At 54.9% G+C, this 15,045-nt stretch overlaps 1 long non-coding RNA gene across 1 annotated transcript; it reads left to right on the top strand.

Moving 5' to 3' along the window:
• Positions 1-1,308: 1,308 nt before the first annotated feature.
• LOC130019022 (uncharacterized) lies at positions 1,309-14,198 on the top strand. The gene is made up of 3 exons (XR_008791706.1): positions 1,309-1,423; positions 12,372-12,428; positions 14,068-14,198. It is a non-coding gene; the product is annotated as an uncharacterized LOC130019022 (long non-coding RNA).
• The last annotated feature ends 847 nt before the right edge of the window (positions 14,199-15,045 follow it).

Genomic DNA, 15,045 nt, shown 5'->3' with positions numbered 1-15,045 from the left:
GGAAGGAAGGAAGGGAGAGCGGCTGGAGCAATAGCACAGCGGGGAGGGCGTCTGCCTTGCACGCGGCTAACCCGGGTTCGATTCCCAGTATCCCCTAGGGTCCCCCGAGCACCGCCAGGAGTCATTCCTGAGTGCAGAGCCAGGAGGAACCCCTGAGCATCGCTGGGTGTGATGAAGGAAAGGAAAGGAAAGGAAAGGAAAGGAAAGGAAAGGAAAGGAAAGGAAAGGAAAGGAAAGAAAAGGAAAGGAAGAGAGAGAGAGGGAAGGAAAGGAAAGGAAAGAAAAGAAAGAGAGAGAGAGGGAAGGAAGGAAGGAAGGAAGGAAGGAAGGAAGGAAGGAAGGAAGAGAAAGAAAGAAAGAAAGAAAGAGGAAGAAAGAAAGGAAGGAAGGAAGGAAGGAAGGAAGAAGAGAGAAAGAAAGAAAGAAAGAGAGAAAGAAAGAGAGAGAGAAAGAGAGAGAAAGGAAGAAAGAGAAAGAGAGGAACACAGAGATGAAGAAACAAAGAGGGGAGGGAAGGAAGGAAGGGAGAAAGAAAGAGAAAGAGACAAAGAAAGAGAAAAAGAAATAAAGAGAAAAAGAAAGAGAAAGAAAGAAAGAAAGAAAGAGAGAAAGGAAGAAAGAAAGAGAGAGGAACACAGAGATGAAGAAACAAAGAGGGGAAGGAAGGAAGGAAGGAAGGAAAAGGAAGGAAGGAAGGAAGGAAGGAAGGAGAGAGACAGAGTAGAGTGATAACCCAGCGCGAAGGGCATTGGCCTGGCACGCGGCTGACTCGGGTTCGATTCCCAGCATCCCGTAGGGTCCCCCAGGAGTGATTCCTGAGTACAGAGCCAGGAGTCAGCCCTGAGCATCGCTGGGTGGGACCCCCAAAAAGCCAAATAATAATAATGATCATGATCACTGCCACTGTCCTCCCGTCGTTCATCGATCGGCTGAAGCGGGCACCAGGAACGTCCACAACAAATTGTGAGACTTGCTGTGACTGTGTTTGGCATCGTGTAGACGCCACGGGGAGCTGGCCAGGCTCTGCCGGGCGGGGCGGGATCCTCTCGGGAGCTTGCCAAGAGGCTCTCCGAGAGGGGCAGAGGAATCGAACCCGGGTCAACCACTTTGAGTCAGTAGCCAACCTTGGCGGGGATGGAGTTTCGTGCCTGTGCCTTGTGTCCGTCTGTTGAGCTGAGTTCTGTCCACCCTCACCTTTCGGTTGTCAGGGCAGAGACGTCCACGCTCCATGCCCCGCCCTGCGGGGTGGCCACTGCTTGGCGGGCCCTCTGACACGCCACTCTCACGACCTCCCGTTTCTCCTCCACAGCCGACTCTCCCGGCGTGATCTCGGGCATCGTCGGGGCCGTGGTGGTGGCCGTGGCTGGCGCCGTGTCCAGCTTCATCGCCTACCAGAAGAAGAAGTGGTGTTTCAAGGAGAACGGTAAGGCTCACGCACGCACGCATGCACGCACGCGTGCTTCTCGGGACACAGAAGCTCCCAGGCGCTCGGCTCGCGCTGCAGGCAGCGTTGGGGTGGGGGTCTGGGGACCGTCACCGCCGGGGGCTGCATGTCTGGCTTTCGGTGTCGTCGTAACACTCTGCGGCCGTGTCTCCAGCCCTGGCGGGCCACTAAACCAGGACCCAGGTCTGCACGTCTGAGCACTGCATTCGTCCGAGCTCGGCGGGCTTCACTGAGTGGACCGGCGGGATCAGCTTCTCCGGGGCTGGGCTGCTTGGCCGACTAATCACACTGTCTAAAGGGTCTTTGGCCTTTTGTTGTTGTGGTTGTTTTGTTGTTTGTGTTTTTTTTGCTTTATGGGGTATCGCACCCGGTGATGCCCAGGGGTGACTCCCGGCTCTGCACTCAGGAATTACCCCTGGTGGTGCTCGGGGGGACCCTAGGGGATGCTGGGAATCGAACCCAGGTCGGCCGCGTGCCAGGAAAATGCCCTCCATGCTGGGATATCACTCCAGCCCCTCTCTCTTCCCTTCCTTCCTTCTTTCCTTTTTCCCTTCCTTCCTTTCCTTCTTTCCCTCCCTTCTTCTTTCTTTCTTTCTTTCTTTCCTTCCTCCCTTCCTTCCTCTCTCGCTCCCTCCTCCTTCCCTCCCTCCCTTCCTTCCTTCCTTCCTCCCTTCCTTCCTTCCTTCCTTCCTTCCCTTCTTTCCCTCCCTTCTTCTTTCTTTCTTTCTTTCTTTCTTTCTTTCTTTCTTTCCTTCCTTCCTTCCTTCCCTCCCTTCTTTCTTTCTTTCTTTCTTTCCTTCCTTCCTTTCTTTCCTTCCTTCCTTCCTCCCTCCCTCCCTCCCTCCTTCCCTTCCTCCCTTCCTTCCTTCCTTCCTTCCTTCCTCCCTTCCTTCCTTCCTTCCTTCCTTCCTTCTTTCCCTCCCTTCTTCTTTCTTTCTTTCTTTCTTTCTTTCTTTCCTTCCTCCCTTCCTTCCTCTCTCGCTCCCTCCCTCCTTCCCTTCCTCCCTTCCTTCCTTCCTTCCTCCCTTCCTTCCTTCCTTCCTTCCTTCCTTCCATCCTTCCTTCCTTCCTTCCCTTCTTTCCCTCCCTTCTTCTTTCTTTCTTTCTTCTTTCTTTCCTTCTTCCTTCCTTCCCTCCCTTCTTTCTTTCTTTCTTTCTTTCTTTCCTTCCCTTCCTTCCTTTCTTTCCTTCCTTCCTTCCTCCCTCCCTCCCTCCCTCCTTCCCTTCCTCCCTTCCTTCCTTCCTTCCTTCCTTCCTTCCTCCCTTCCTTCCTTCCTTCCTTCCTTCCCTTCTTTCCCTCCCTTCTTCTTTCTTTCTTCTTTCTTTCTTTCTTTCTTTCCTTCCTTCCTTCCTTCCTTCCTTCCCTTCTTTCCCTCCCTTCTTCTTTCTTTCTTTCTTTCTTTCTTTCTTTCTTTCTTCCTTCCTCCCTTCCTTCCTTCCTCCCCCCCTCCCTCTCTCTCTCTCTCTCTTTCTTTCTTTCTTTCTTTCTTTCTTTCTTTCTTTCTTTCTTTCTTTCTTTCATCACACCCCAGCGATGCTCAGGGCTCCCTCCTGGCTCTGCACTCGGGAATGACTCCTCCTGGCGGTGCTCGGGGGACCCTAGGGGATGCTGGGACTCGAACCCGGGTCGGCCGCGTGCCAGGGCCAACGCCCTCCCTGCTGGGCCATCAGTCCAGCCCCGCCTATCTCGATTTTTAAGCCTTCATGCTGGTTTGGCCCAGGGAACTCTCCCGACTTTGGGGTCAGACCCTGGCACTTATGACTGTCAGGAAGAGGGTGCCAGAGTTTATGTAGAGGACGAATTTGTTTCCTTACTAGTGCCCCTAGGATCACTTTTATTGACAGTCGTTTAGAGGGGGCAGAGGGGTATGATAGTGGGCCTCCCACTATATATATATTATAGCATTGGCCTGGCATGCGGCCGACCCGGGTTCGATTCCCGGCATCCTCTAGGGTCCCCAAGGCACCACCAGGAGGGATTCCTGAGTGCAGAGCCGGGAGGAACCCCAAAAAGAAAGAAAAGAAACAGAGAAAGAGAGAAGAAGGATGGAAGGAACGAAGGGTGGGAGGGACTAAGGAAGGAAGGAAGGCAGGAAGGCAGGAAGGAAGGAAGGAAGGAAGGAAGGAAGGAAGGAAGGAAGGAAGGAAGAGAGAGGGGCTGGAGTGATAGCCCCGTGGGGAGGGCGTTTTTCTTGCACGCAGCCGACCCGGGTTCAATTCCCAGCATCCCCTAGGGTCCCCCGAGCACCGCCAGGAGTAATTCCTGAGTGCAGAGCCAGGAGGAACCCCTGAGCATCGCTGGGTGGGACCCAAAAAGAAAGAAAAGAAAGGAAGAGAGAAAGAGGAAGGAAGGAAGGAAGGAAGGAAGGAAGGAAGGAATGGAAGGAAGGGAGGGAGGGAGGGAGGGAGGGAGGGAGGGAGAGAGGGAGAGAGGGAGAGAGGGAAAAGGGGAGGGAGAGAAGGAGGGAAGGAAGGGAAGGAAGGAAGGAAGGAAGGAAGGAAGGAAGGAAGGAAGGAGGAAGGAAGCAGGGAGGGAGGGAAGGAAGGAAGGAGGGAGGGAGGGAGGGAAGGAAGGAAGAGAGGCTGGAGCGATAGCCCAGCAGGGAGGGCGTTGGCCTGGCACACGGCCGACCCGGGTTCGATTCCCGGCATCCCCTAGGGTCTCCCCCGAGCACCGCCAGGAGGGATTCCTGAGTGCAGAGCCGGGAGGGACCCCTGAGCATCGCCAGGTGGGAACCCCAAAAAGAAAGAAAAGAAACAGAGAAAGAGAGAAGAAGGAAGGAAGGAAGGAAGGAAGGAAGGAAGGAGAGAGAGAGGCTGGAGTGATAGCCCAGCGGGGGAGGGCGTCTGCCTGGCACGCAGCCGACCCGGGTTCGATCCCCAGCATCCCCTAGGGTCCCCCGAGCACCGCCAGGAGGAATTCCTGAGCGCAGAGCCAGGAGGGACCCCTGAGCATCGCCGGGTGGGGCCCAAAAAGCAAAAAAAAATCATTTAGAAAGGGGCAGGGCTGGGGCAGAGAAGGGACAAGGATGACAGCAGGAGAGAACACGGTCTCTCTGAGTCTCCTGTAATTATTCTTCTTAGTCTCTGTGAATGTTGGTGAATCGCTGGTTGGTCCGGGTGAGCGCTGGGTGGGCAGCAAACCGTGGCCAGGTGAGCTGGTGTGTGGCAGTCACAGGTCACCCGCCTCAGCGTGTCCTGGGGTGCTCCTGAGCCCGGGTGACCTGCGTCATCTCGAGTTTTTGTTCCTTCGGAGTCTTCACTCATGACGCAGGTCGCTCCCACCAAAGGGGCAAGAAGGCCTGGGAGGGGTCGAGGTCAGGCTGCCCGCGGGAAGGTCCACGTCTTGTCGCCTTCTGTTCTGGAGTTTCCGCCGTGGCAACTTGGTTTGCAACCTCAAGCCTGAAAGCTACATCCAGGGCAGAGAGATTATTGCAGTGGGGCAGGGCACTGTGTTTGCATGGGGTTTGAGCCCTGAGCACAGAGCCGGGAGTCAGCCACGAGCACAGAGCCGGGAGTCAGCCCTGAGCACAGAGCCGGGAGTGATCCTTGAGCACAGAGCCGGGAGTCAGCCCTTAGCACAGAGCCGGGAGTCCAGCCCTGAGCACAGAGTCAGGGGTCAGCCCTGAGCACAGAGCCGAGAGTCTATCCTGAGCACAGAGCCAGGAGTTAGCCGAGACTCAGCCCCGAGCACAGAACCAAGAGTCATCTCTGAGCACAGAGCCTGGAATCAGCCTTGAGCACAAACCCAGGAGTCAGCCCTGAGCACAGAGCCAGGAGTCAGTCCTGAGCTCAGAGCCGGAGTCAGCCCGGAGCACAGAGCCAGGAGTCAACCTTGAGCCCAGAGCCAGGAGTCAACCCTGAGCACAGAACCAGGAGTCAGCCCTGAGCACAGAACCAAGACTCATCTCTGAGCACAGAGCCAGGAGTCAACCCTGAGCACAGAACCGCGAGTTAGCCCTGAGCACAGAGCCAGGAGTCAACCTTGAGCCCAGAGCCAGGAGTCAACCCTGAGCCCAGAACCGGGGAGTCAGCCCTAAGCACAGAGCCCGGAGTCAGCCCCAAGCACAGAGTCAGGGGTCAGCCCTAAGTACAGACCCGGGAATCAGCCCGGAGCACAGAGCCAGGAGTCAACCCTGAGCACAGAACCGGGAGTCAGCCCTGAGCATACAACCCAGCAGTCAGCCCCTGAGCACAGAACCAAGACTCATCTGAGCACAGAGCCAGGAGTGAGCCTGAGCACAGAGCTGGGAGTCACCCCTGAGCACAGACCCAGGAATCAGTCCTGAGCCCAGAGCCAGGAGTCAACCCTAAGCACAGAACCACGAGTCAGCCCTGAGCACAGAGCCAGGAGTCAGTCCTGAGCCCAGAGCCAGGAGTCAACCCTGAGCACAGAACCGCGAGTCAGCCCTGAGCACAGAGCCAGGAGTCAGCCCTGAGCTCGCTGGGCGTGTGTCCCCGAGACAAAAGAACCGTCATGCAAAGGAAAAGCAAAAAATTGCCAGCGGGTTTCTGCCTGCACTTTGGGCGTCTGTTTCTGGCAGGGAAGTGGACGGGGGTCACTCTGGCCTGTGTCCCCTGGCGTCTGAGGAGGCCAGGCTCCGCCTCGGGGGGGAGGGAGGCAGGAGTGTGTGTCAGGGGCCGCAGACGTCCGAGCACTGCATGTCACCCGGCCTCCGCCCGTAACAGCTACCGCCTGCTTTCCACGCACCTGCGGCTGTTAGCCATGAACGCCCGTAACTGCCGTGTCCTCCATGTGTGCCCATGGCCACGCCCTGCCAGCTCTTAGGCACCATCCGGCGATGCGCACGGCAACTGTGTCTGTATGATGCTGCTCACTGCGTCCACCGCTGATGCTGGCCGTCCCCTGGGACTCACCTGCCCACGCTTGCCTCACCAGCCCACACAGCATCTTTCTAACCCGCCCGTGTCCTGCGTGTGTGCCCATGGCCACGCCCTGCCAGCTCTTAGGCACCATCCAGCGATGCGCTCGGCAACTGTGTTCTGTATGATGCTGCTCACTGCATCCACCGCTGATGCTGGCCGTCTCCTGGGACTCACCTGCCCACGCTTGCCTCACCAGCCCACACAGCATCTTTCTAACCCATCCAGTGGTACCAGGAGCACATGCAACGCCGACGTGTGTTATTTCTTTTCTCCCCACCCCGTTTTCCTTCGCAGATGGGGCCAAGGCGTAGGCAGGAGAGCGATTGCGTCTCCACCAGGGGGTCCCGTCGGATGTCCGTGTCTGCTTCTCCGTTGGGGCCGCTGAGTCTTCAAGCCAAAATAAAATCGTGGACTCGGCCAGGGTCTGAGAGGACGGGCAGGCGGGACGGGGCGGGGGAGGGGGAGGGGAATGTTCTGGGAAGCCCATTAATTTCCGCGCCTCCTCGAGTCTGTCCGAGCGCGAGACGCCCCGTCCTGCTGTTCCGTGCCGAGCGTCCGGTCGTCCGATGCTTCCTCTTGCTGCGTGAGCTCCGGAGAACGCGGAGAGAGGGGGGCCCGGGGCGGCTGTCCCGTTGGCCTGCCGTCGTCCACTGCTTGCCCGTGGGTCAGGCTGGACCGGCTAGCCGCTGCCTTGAAGCCGAGACGATGGCGTGGCGAAGGTCTCACCCGCTTCCTGGTGGGCTCCATCCCTTCCGCAGGAGACCCATCTAACGCTCTGCCTTTGCGTCCACCGATTTTTACACCCCCACCCCACCCCAAAAAAAATGCCAACCATCGTCCTCGAGAGCGTGCAGGACGGGTGGACCCCCACAGACCCCAACTGGACACTCGCCTGTCCCTCTTCCGTCAGCAACCTGGTCTCTGAGTGCCGGAAACCTACAAACCAGCCAGTGGACACCTCCAAGTTTCTGCCACCGGGACACAGTCTCCAGCCCAGCCACGGGGGTGGACATTGTCATTCTGAGGGGCCACTGTTGGGGGCCACGCTCAGCCCGAGTGTGTCTGTGCTTTGGGGAAACTCAAGGTGCCCGTGGTCACTGCGGAGGCCCACGCCACAGGGGACATGCAGAGTTTCAAGACCGTCTTGGGAGCCTTGGAAGAACCCGTCGCCGATGTTTGTTGAAAGCCCCAATGATATCTGTGATTGCCGATTCCAGGGTCTCGTGGTGACCAGGAGGAGGAGGAGGACCGCTGGTTACGCCCACTAGGACGACCGTTGGGACACCGCCATGGCCGCCATCGGGACACCCACATTTTAGACATTGGGACACCCTCATTCCAAACCATTTGGAGAAGGCCTGTTTCGATCATTGGAAAACCCCCGTTGTAATCAATGGAACACCCACATTTCAACCATCGAAACAGCCACATTTCAACCATCGGAACACCCACATTTCAACCATTGGAACACCCCAATTTGGAACACCCACATTTTAACCATCCAAGCACCCACATTTCAACCATCAGAACACCCACATTTCAACCATTGAAACACCCACATTTCAACCATCGAAACAGCCACATTTCAACCATCGGAACACCCACATTTCAACCATCGGAACACCCACATTTCAACCATTGAAACACCCACATTTAAACCATTGGAACACCCCAATTTGGAACACCCACATTTCAACCATCCAAACACCCACATTTCAACCATCAGAACACCCACATTTCAACCATCCAAACACCCACATTTCAACCATCGTAACACCCACATTTCAACCATTGAAACACCCACATTTCAACCATTGGAACACCCCAATTTGGAACACCCACATTTTAACCATCCAAGCACCCACATTTCAACCATCAGAACACCCACATTTCAACCATTGAAACACCCACATTTCAACCATTGGAACACCCCAATTTGGAACACCCACATTTCAACCATCGGAACACCCACATTTCAACCATTGGAACACCCACATTTCAACCATTGGAGCACCCCAATTTGGAACACCCACATTTAAACCATTGGAACACCTCAAATTGGAACACCCACATTTCAACCATCGGAACACCCACATTTCAACCATCCAAACACCCACATTTCAACCATTGGAACACCCCAATTTGGAACACCCACATTTCAACCATCGGAACACCCACATTTCAACCATCGAAACACCCACATTTCAACCATCAAAACACCCACATATCAACCATCAGAACACCCACATTTCAACCATCGGAACACCCACATTTCAACCATCGAAACACCCACATTTAAACTATTGGAACACCCCAATTTGGAACACCCACATTTCAACCATCGGAACACCCCAATTTGGAACACCCACATTTCAACCATCGGAACACCCACATTTCTACCATTGGAACACCCCAATTTGGAACACCCACATTTCAACCATCGAAACACCCACATTTCAACCATTGAAACACCCACATTTCAACCATTGGAACACCCCAATTTGGAACACCCACATTTTAACCATTGGACACCCACATTTCAACCATTGGAACACCCACATTTCAACCATTGGGCACCGCAATTTGGAACACCCATATTTTAACCATTGGAACACCCACATTTTAACCATTGGAACACCCACATTTCAACCATTGGGCACCGCAATTTGGAACACCCATATTTTAACCATTGGAACACCCACATTTTAACCATCGGAACACCCACATTTCAACCATCGAAACACCCACATTTCAACTATTGGAACACCCACATTTCAACCATCAAAACACCCACATTTCAACTATTGGAACACCCACATTTTAACCATCAAAACACCCACGTTTCAACCTCGAAACACCCACGTTTCAACCATCGAAACACCCACATTTCAACCATCGAAACACCCCCCATTTGGAACACCCATGTTTCAACCATTAGAACAGCCCAATTTGGAATACCCCCATTTTAACCATTGAAACACCCACGTTTCAACCATTGGAACACCCCAATTTGGATCACCCACATCTCAACCATTGGAACACCCACATTTCAACCATTGGAACACCCACATTTCAACCATTGGAACACCCACATTTTAACCATCGAAACACCCACATTTCAACCATTGAAACACCCACATTTCAACCATTGGAACACCCCAGTTTGGAACACCCACATTTTAACCATCGGAACACCCACGTTTCAACCACTGGAACACCCCAACTTGGAACACCCACATTTCAACCATTGGAACACCGCCATTTTGAGTGTTGAAACACTCTACATTTCAACCTTTAGGACATCCCAAGTTCAACCATTGGAACACCCCAAGTTCATCCATTGGGAAACCCCAGTTCAACCATTGGGACTCTCCAATCTTAACCATTGGGACACCCTAGTTCACCCATTGGGACTTTCCAATCTGAACCATTGGGACACCCCAAGTTCAACCATTGGGACTTTTTAATCTTAACCATTGGGACACCCCAAGTTCATCCATTGGGAAACCCCAGTTCAACCATTGGGACACCCCAGTTCAACCATTGGGACTTTCCAATCTGAACCATTGGGACACCCCAGTTCAACCATTGGGACTCTCCAATCTGAACCATTGGGACACCCTAGTTCACCCATTGGGTCATCCCAAGTTCAGCCATTGGGACTCTCCAGTCTTAACCATTGGGACACCCCAGTTCAACCATTGGGTCATCCCAAGTTCAACCATTGGGACTCTCCAATCTTAACCATTGGGACACCCCAAGTTCAACCACTGGGACACCCCAAGTTCAACCATTGTCACTCCCATATTTTAACTCTGGGAACGCCCCCATTTTAACCATTGCAGCACCCTCCTTGAAATCACGAGACCCACATTCCAAAGGGCACTCCCCCACCTAAGACCGTCCTTCCCCCACCCCGTCCCCCAGCCTAGAGGACTTTCTGTGGGGGACAAGGAGGTATCGCGGGTCCTACACCACAAGGAGCACTGTCCACTCGGTTCACCGAGACCTCCGCCCGCCAGGAGACGGCTCCAGGGTGCTGGGCACGGTGCCCTTGGGCTTCCTGTCTCCGTCTCGCCTCTTTTTTTTTTGGTCCTTTCTAAGTGTTGGCATTTCCCGAGGGCGGGGGGACGGGGACGTAGAACCCGGTGGACGTTCCCCAGAGACACCCGTTCCCTCTGCGCGTGTGTGTGTGTGTGTGTGTGTGTGTGTGTGTGTGAGAGACGCTCCTGGCCGGACCAGCCCCTTGTGTACCTCACCTCGCATCTCCCTGCCCATCGTGCAACTCAAATCGCGCCGAAGAAATAAACGTATCTTAGCCACGAGTCTCCCGGGCGTGTAGGATTGTCTCGTCGGAGACCCAGGGGTGGACATTTGAGGTGGACAGCGGGGGCTGGGGGGGTGAGGCTGTTGGCCCACGTGTGCGACTAAGGGAGCGTGGACAGTTGGAAATCTAAAACAGGGCTGACTCCCTGCTTGGTGCTCAGGGCTGACTCCTGGCTCAGTGCTCAGGGCTGACTCCTAGCTTGGTGCTCAGGGATGACTCCCGGCTCGGTGCTCAGGGCTCACTCCTGACGGGGCTCAGGGTCCATCTGTGGTGTCAGGTCCAGTCCCGTGTCTACTGCATGCAAGGCCACGCCTCACCCCAGTACTATCTCCACGGCCAGATCTGGCTTCAGACAGGGGCCCGGGGAGGAGACGGAACTGGTTCGACAAGGATGGGCAGCTAGCGATGGGGACATGGGATCACCCAGGAGCGTAAACACACGTGTGCAGCATAAAAACACGTGTGCGCGTTGCATGGTTCTGACACGGGGTCTGACACCCGCGGGCTGGTCCCAGCAGGGTTTGGGGCTGCCAGAACGTCCTGGGGGTCCTGGAGGGAGACTCGGCTGTGGCCAGGAGGCATGGGGGACAGCCACACTCACACTCACACTCACACACTCACGTACACACTCACATACTCACATACGCTCAAACACACACACACTCAGTTACACTGACACACTCACATACACGCACATGCACAGACACTCACAGACTCACACAGTGACAGACACTCACACACAGTGAAACACACTGACACACATACACACTCACACAGACACTCGCATATAGACACAGTCATCTCAAACACACTCACATGCTCACTCACACAGACACATATACACTCTCACACACACACGAACACACACTGATACATACACTGACACATAGTCACACAAACACACAGTCACTCACACACACTCATTGTCACACACTCCACGGACACACACTCACATAAACACACAGTCACACACTCACACAAACACACACAGTCACACAGTCACACCGACACACACTCCCATACACACTCACACATACACACACAGACACACACACTCACATACACTCACACACACTTAGTCACACACACTAACACACGCATAGACACAGATGCACAGACACTCATAGACTCACACTCACACACTGACACACACACACACAGTGAAACACTCACACACTCACATATACACGCAGTCACAAACACTATGAAACACACTCATACGCTCACTCACACAGATACATATACACTCACACACGCCGATACATACACTGACACACATACTCACACAGTCACACCGACACTCACACAAAGACTGCCAGACACACTCCCAGACACGCACTCACACATACACACATCACACAGACACACACACAGACACTCATACTCACAGACACACTTGCACATACTCATAGTCACACACAGACAGTGACACACACACACATGCTCACACACGCACACTGACACTCATACCCTCACAACCCCCCCCATGTCCCCGGCAGGAGTCCCGGGTGTCCTGAGTCCTGTGGGCGTCCTGAGAGCCCCATTGGGCGGCTCCGCCCGGGACCCCTGGTGGCGTCTCCCCCGCAGGGCGGGTGTCTCCTGCTGAGGGTGGCGAGGGGCTAGGGGGGTCTCTGCTCCCGGCCGGGGGGGGGCGTCCCGGGGGTCCCGGGAGGGCGCGAGGGTCCCCAGGTCACCCTCGGGGCTTCTCCACAGCAGGTCAGGACGTCGTCAACATGGAGAACCAGCACAGGACCAACGCAGAGCCGCCCGGTGAGACCCCGACCCCTGACCCTCAGCTGACCCCTCAGCTGACCCCTCAGCTGACCCCGGGCTGCCCCTCACCTGCCCGCCACCCCCAACACTGACCCCTCAGCTGACCACACGCCTCTCCCCTCCCTCTTTCCTTCCTTCCTTCCTTTCTTTCTTTCTTTCTTTCTTTTTTCTTTCTTTCTTTCTCTATCTCTCTTTCTTTCTCTCTTTCTTCCTTTCTTCCTTCCTCTTTCTTTCCTTCCTTTACTCCCTCCCTCCATTCCTTCCTTCCTTACTTCCACCCTCCCTCCTTCATCCCTTCCTTCCCTGCATTGTGCTGTCCTTCATTTCTTCCTCCTTTCCTCCCTTCCTTCCTTCTCTCCTTCCTTTCTTCTTTCCTTCCTTCCCTCTTTCCTCCCTCCCTTCTTTCTTCTTTCCTCTCCTCGTTCCTTTCTTCCTGTCTTTCACCCTCCCTTCTTTTCTTCCTCCTTCCCTTCCTTCAATCTTCCTTTCCTTCCTTTCTTCCTTCCTTCCTTTCTTCCTTCCTTCCTCCCACCCTTCCTCCTTCATCCCTTCTTTTCCTGCATCATGCTGTCCTTTGTTTCTTCCTCCTTTCCTCCCTTCCTTCTCTCCTTCCTCCCTTCCTTCCTTCCTTATTTTCTTCCTTCTTCCTTTCCTTCCTTTCTTTTTTCCTTCCTTCCTTCTCTCCCTCCTTTCTCCCTCCCTTCTTTCTTTCCTTCCTTCCTCTCTTCGTTCCTTTCTTCCTGTCTCACACCCTTCCTTCTTTTCTTCCTCCTTCCCTTCCTTCAATCTTCCTTTCCTTCCTTCCTTCCTTCCTTCCTTCCTTCCTTATTTTCTTCCTTCCTTTCCTTCCTTCCTTCTTTCCTTCCTTCCTTTTCTCCCTCCTTTCTCCCTCCCTTTCTTCTTTCTTTCCTTCCTTCCTCTCTTTGTTCCTTTCTTCCTGTCTCACACCCTCCCTTTTCTTCCTCCTTCCCTTCCTTCAATCTTCCTTTCCTTCCTTCCTTCCTTCCTTCCTTCCTTCCTTTTCTTCATTCCCTCCCTCCATTATTTCCTTCTTCCTTCCTTCCCTCCTTCCTTCCCTTCCTTCTTTCCTTCCATCGTTCCATCATTCCTTCCTTCCCTCCCTCCCTCCCTTCCTCCCTCCCTTCCTTCTTTTCTTCCATCCTTCCATCCTTCCTTCCCACCCTCCATCTCTCCTTCCTCCCTCCCTTCTTCCCTCCCTTCCTCTCTCCTTTTCTCCCTCCCTCCCTCCTTCCCTCCCTCCCTCCTTCCCTTCCTTCCTTCCCTCCCTCCCTCCCTCCTTTCCTTCCTTCCTTCCTTCCTTCCTTCCTTCCTTCCTTCCTTCCTTCCCTCCTCACCCAAATTCTCGCGGAATCCTTTCCCACAGAGAAAAAAACAAAGACAGCCCCTGCTGGGGTCCCTGAAGGAAGGGTCGGGGGTCCGGGCTGGCGTGAGCATCTCCGTCCACTCCCCTTCTCCAGGCCATTGACCCCCGAAGATCACCGATTCCCAAATCACCCTCAGGGGGCCCTGGGCTGCCTCCCGCAGACCCCCGGAGTGTGTGTGTGTGTGTGTGTGTGTGTGTGTGTGTGTGTGTGTGTTGTGCCTTTGTCCAACCATGTCTCTGTGCCCCTCACAGTCCAGCAAACCCTCCTGAAAAGATAAGAATCACCGCCCTGAACCCAGACGCCGGAGTTCTGAACCACCGCTGCGCCGGGCGTTGGCAGACAATCACCCCCGTGCCTGTTCCCCGCGGAGGGCCAGTGCCCGCCAGACCCCCTCCTTGGGCCCTGGCACCCGGCCGGCTACAGCTGGGGGTCTCCATGACATCATCCGGACCCTCGGAACCTGCGAGCCCGGCCCTTACCCAGGACGAGCGTTGCGTCCACGCCTTCAGCTTCTTTGGGAGCCTTTGGGGGTTCCCGAGTGCGATATTCCGGGCACAGTGATGCCCACGTAATGCCAACAGACCCTCCCCACAGAAGCCTTCCTCGGAATCCCGGGGGCCGACTGACCCTCACCTATGGCCCCCCGCAGCAGGGAAGCCGCCCCCCCCCCCGCCCCCGCAGACCTGCCCAGGGAGGGAGGGAGAGAAGGAGGGAGGGAGGGAGGCCCTTGACCATCCCTAAGTGCCCACTGGCCATTTCTTAACACTGTTGGGGGAATCACTACCCCAACACCAGACAAATAAAAAGAAACAAGAAACTGAGTGCGTTGTCTATTTTGTTGTGATTTTTAGACCAAAGAGTCTCCAGGGTGTCGCTCTTTTTTTTTTTTTTTGCTTTTTGGGGTCCCACCCGGCGATGCACAGGGGTGACTCCTGGCTCTGCGCTCAGGAATCACTCCTGGCGGTGCTCGGGGGACCCTAGGGGATGCTGGGAATTGAACCCGGGTCGGCCACGTGCCAGGCCAATGCCCTCCTCACTGTGCTATCGCTCCAGCCCCTCTCTCTTCCTTCCTTCCTTCCTTCCTTCCTTCCTTCCTCTTTCTTTTCTCTCTCTCTTTCTCTCTTTCTTTTCTTTCATTTTGGGTCCCACCCGGCGATGCTCAGGGGTCCCTCCCAGCTCTGCACTCAGGAATCCCTCCTGGCGGTGCTTGGGGGACCCTAGGGGATGCT

Source organism: Sorex fumeus, unplaced genomic scaffold (assembly GCF_029834395.1).
Source record: "Sorex fumeus unplaced genomic scaffold, SorFum_2.1 ptg000379l, whole genome shotgun sequence".
Taxonomy (NCBI): Eukaryota; Metazoa; Chordata; class Mammalia; order Eulipotyphla; family Soricidae; genus Sorex; species Sorex fumeus.
Note: the sequence above shows the minus strand (reverse complement) of the source record. Positions and strands in the feature narration are given on the sequence as shown.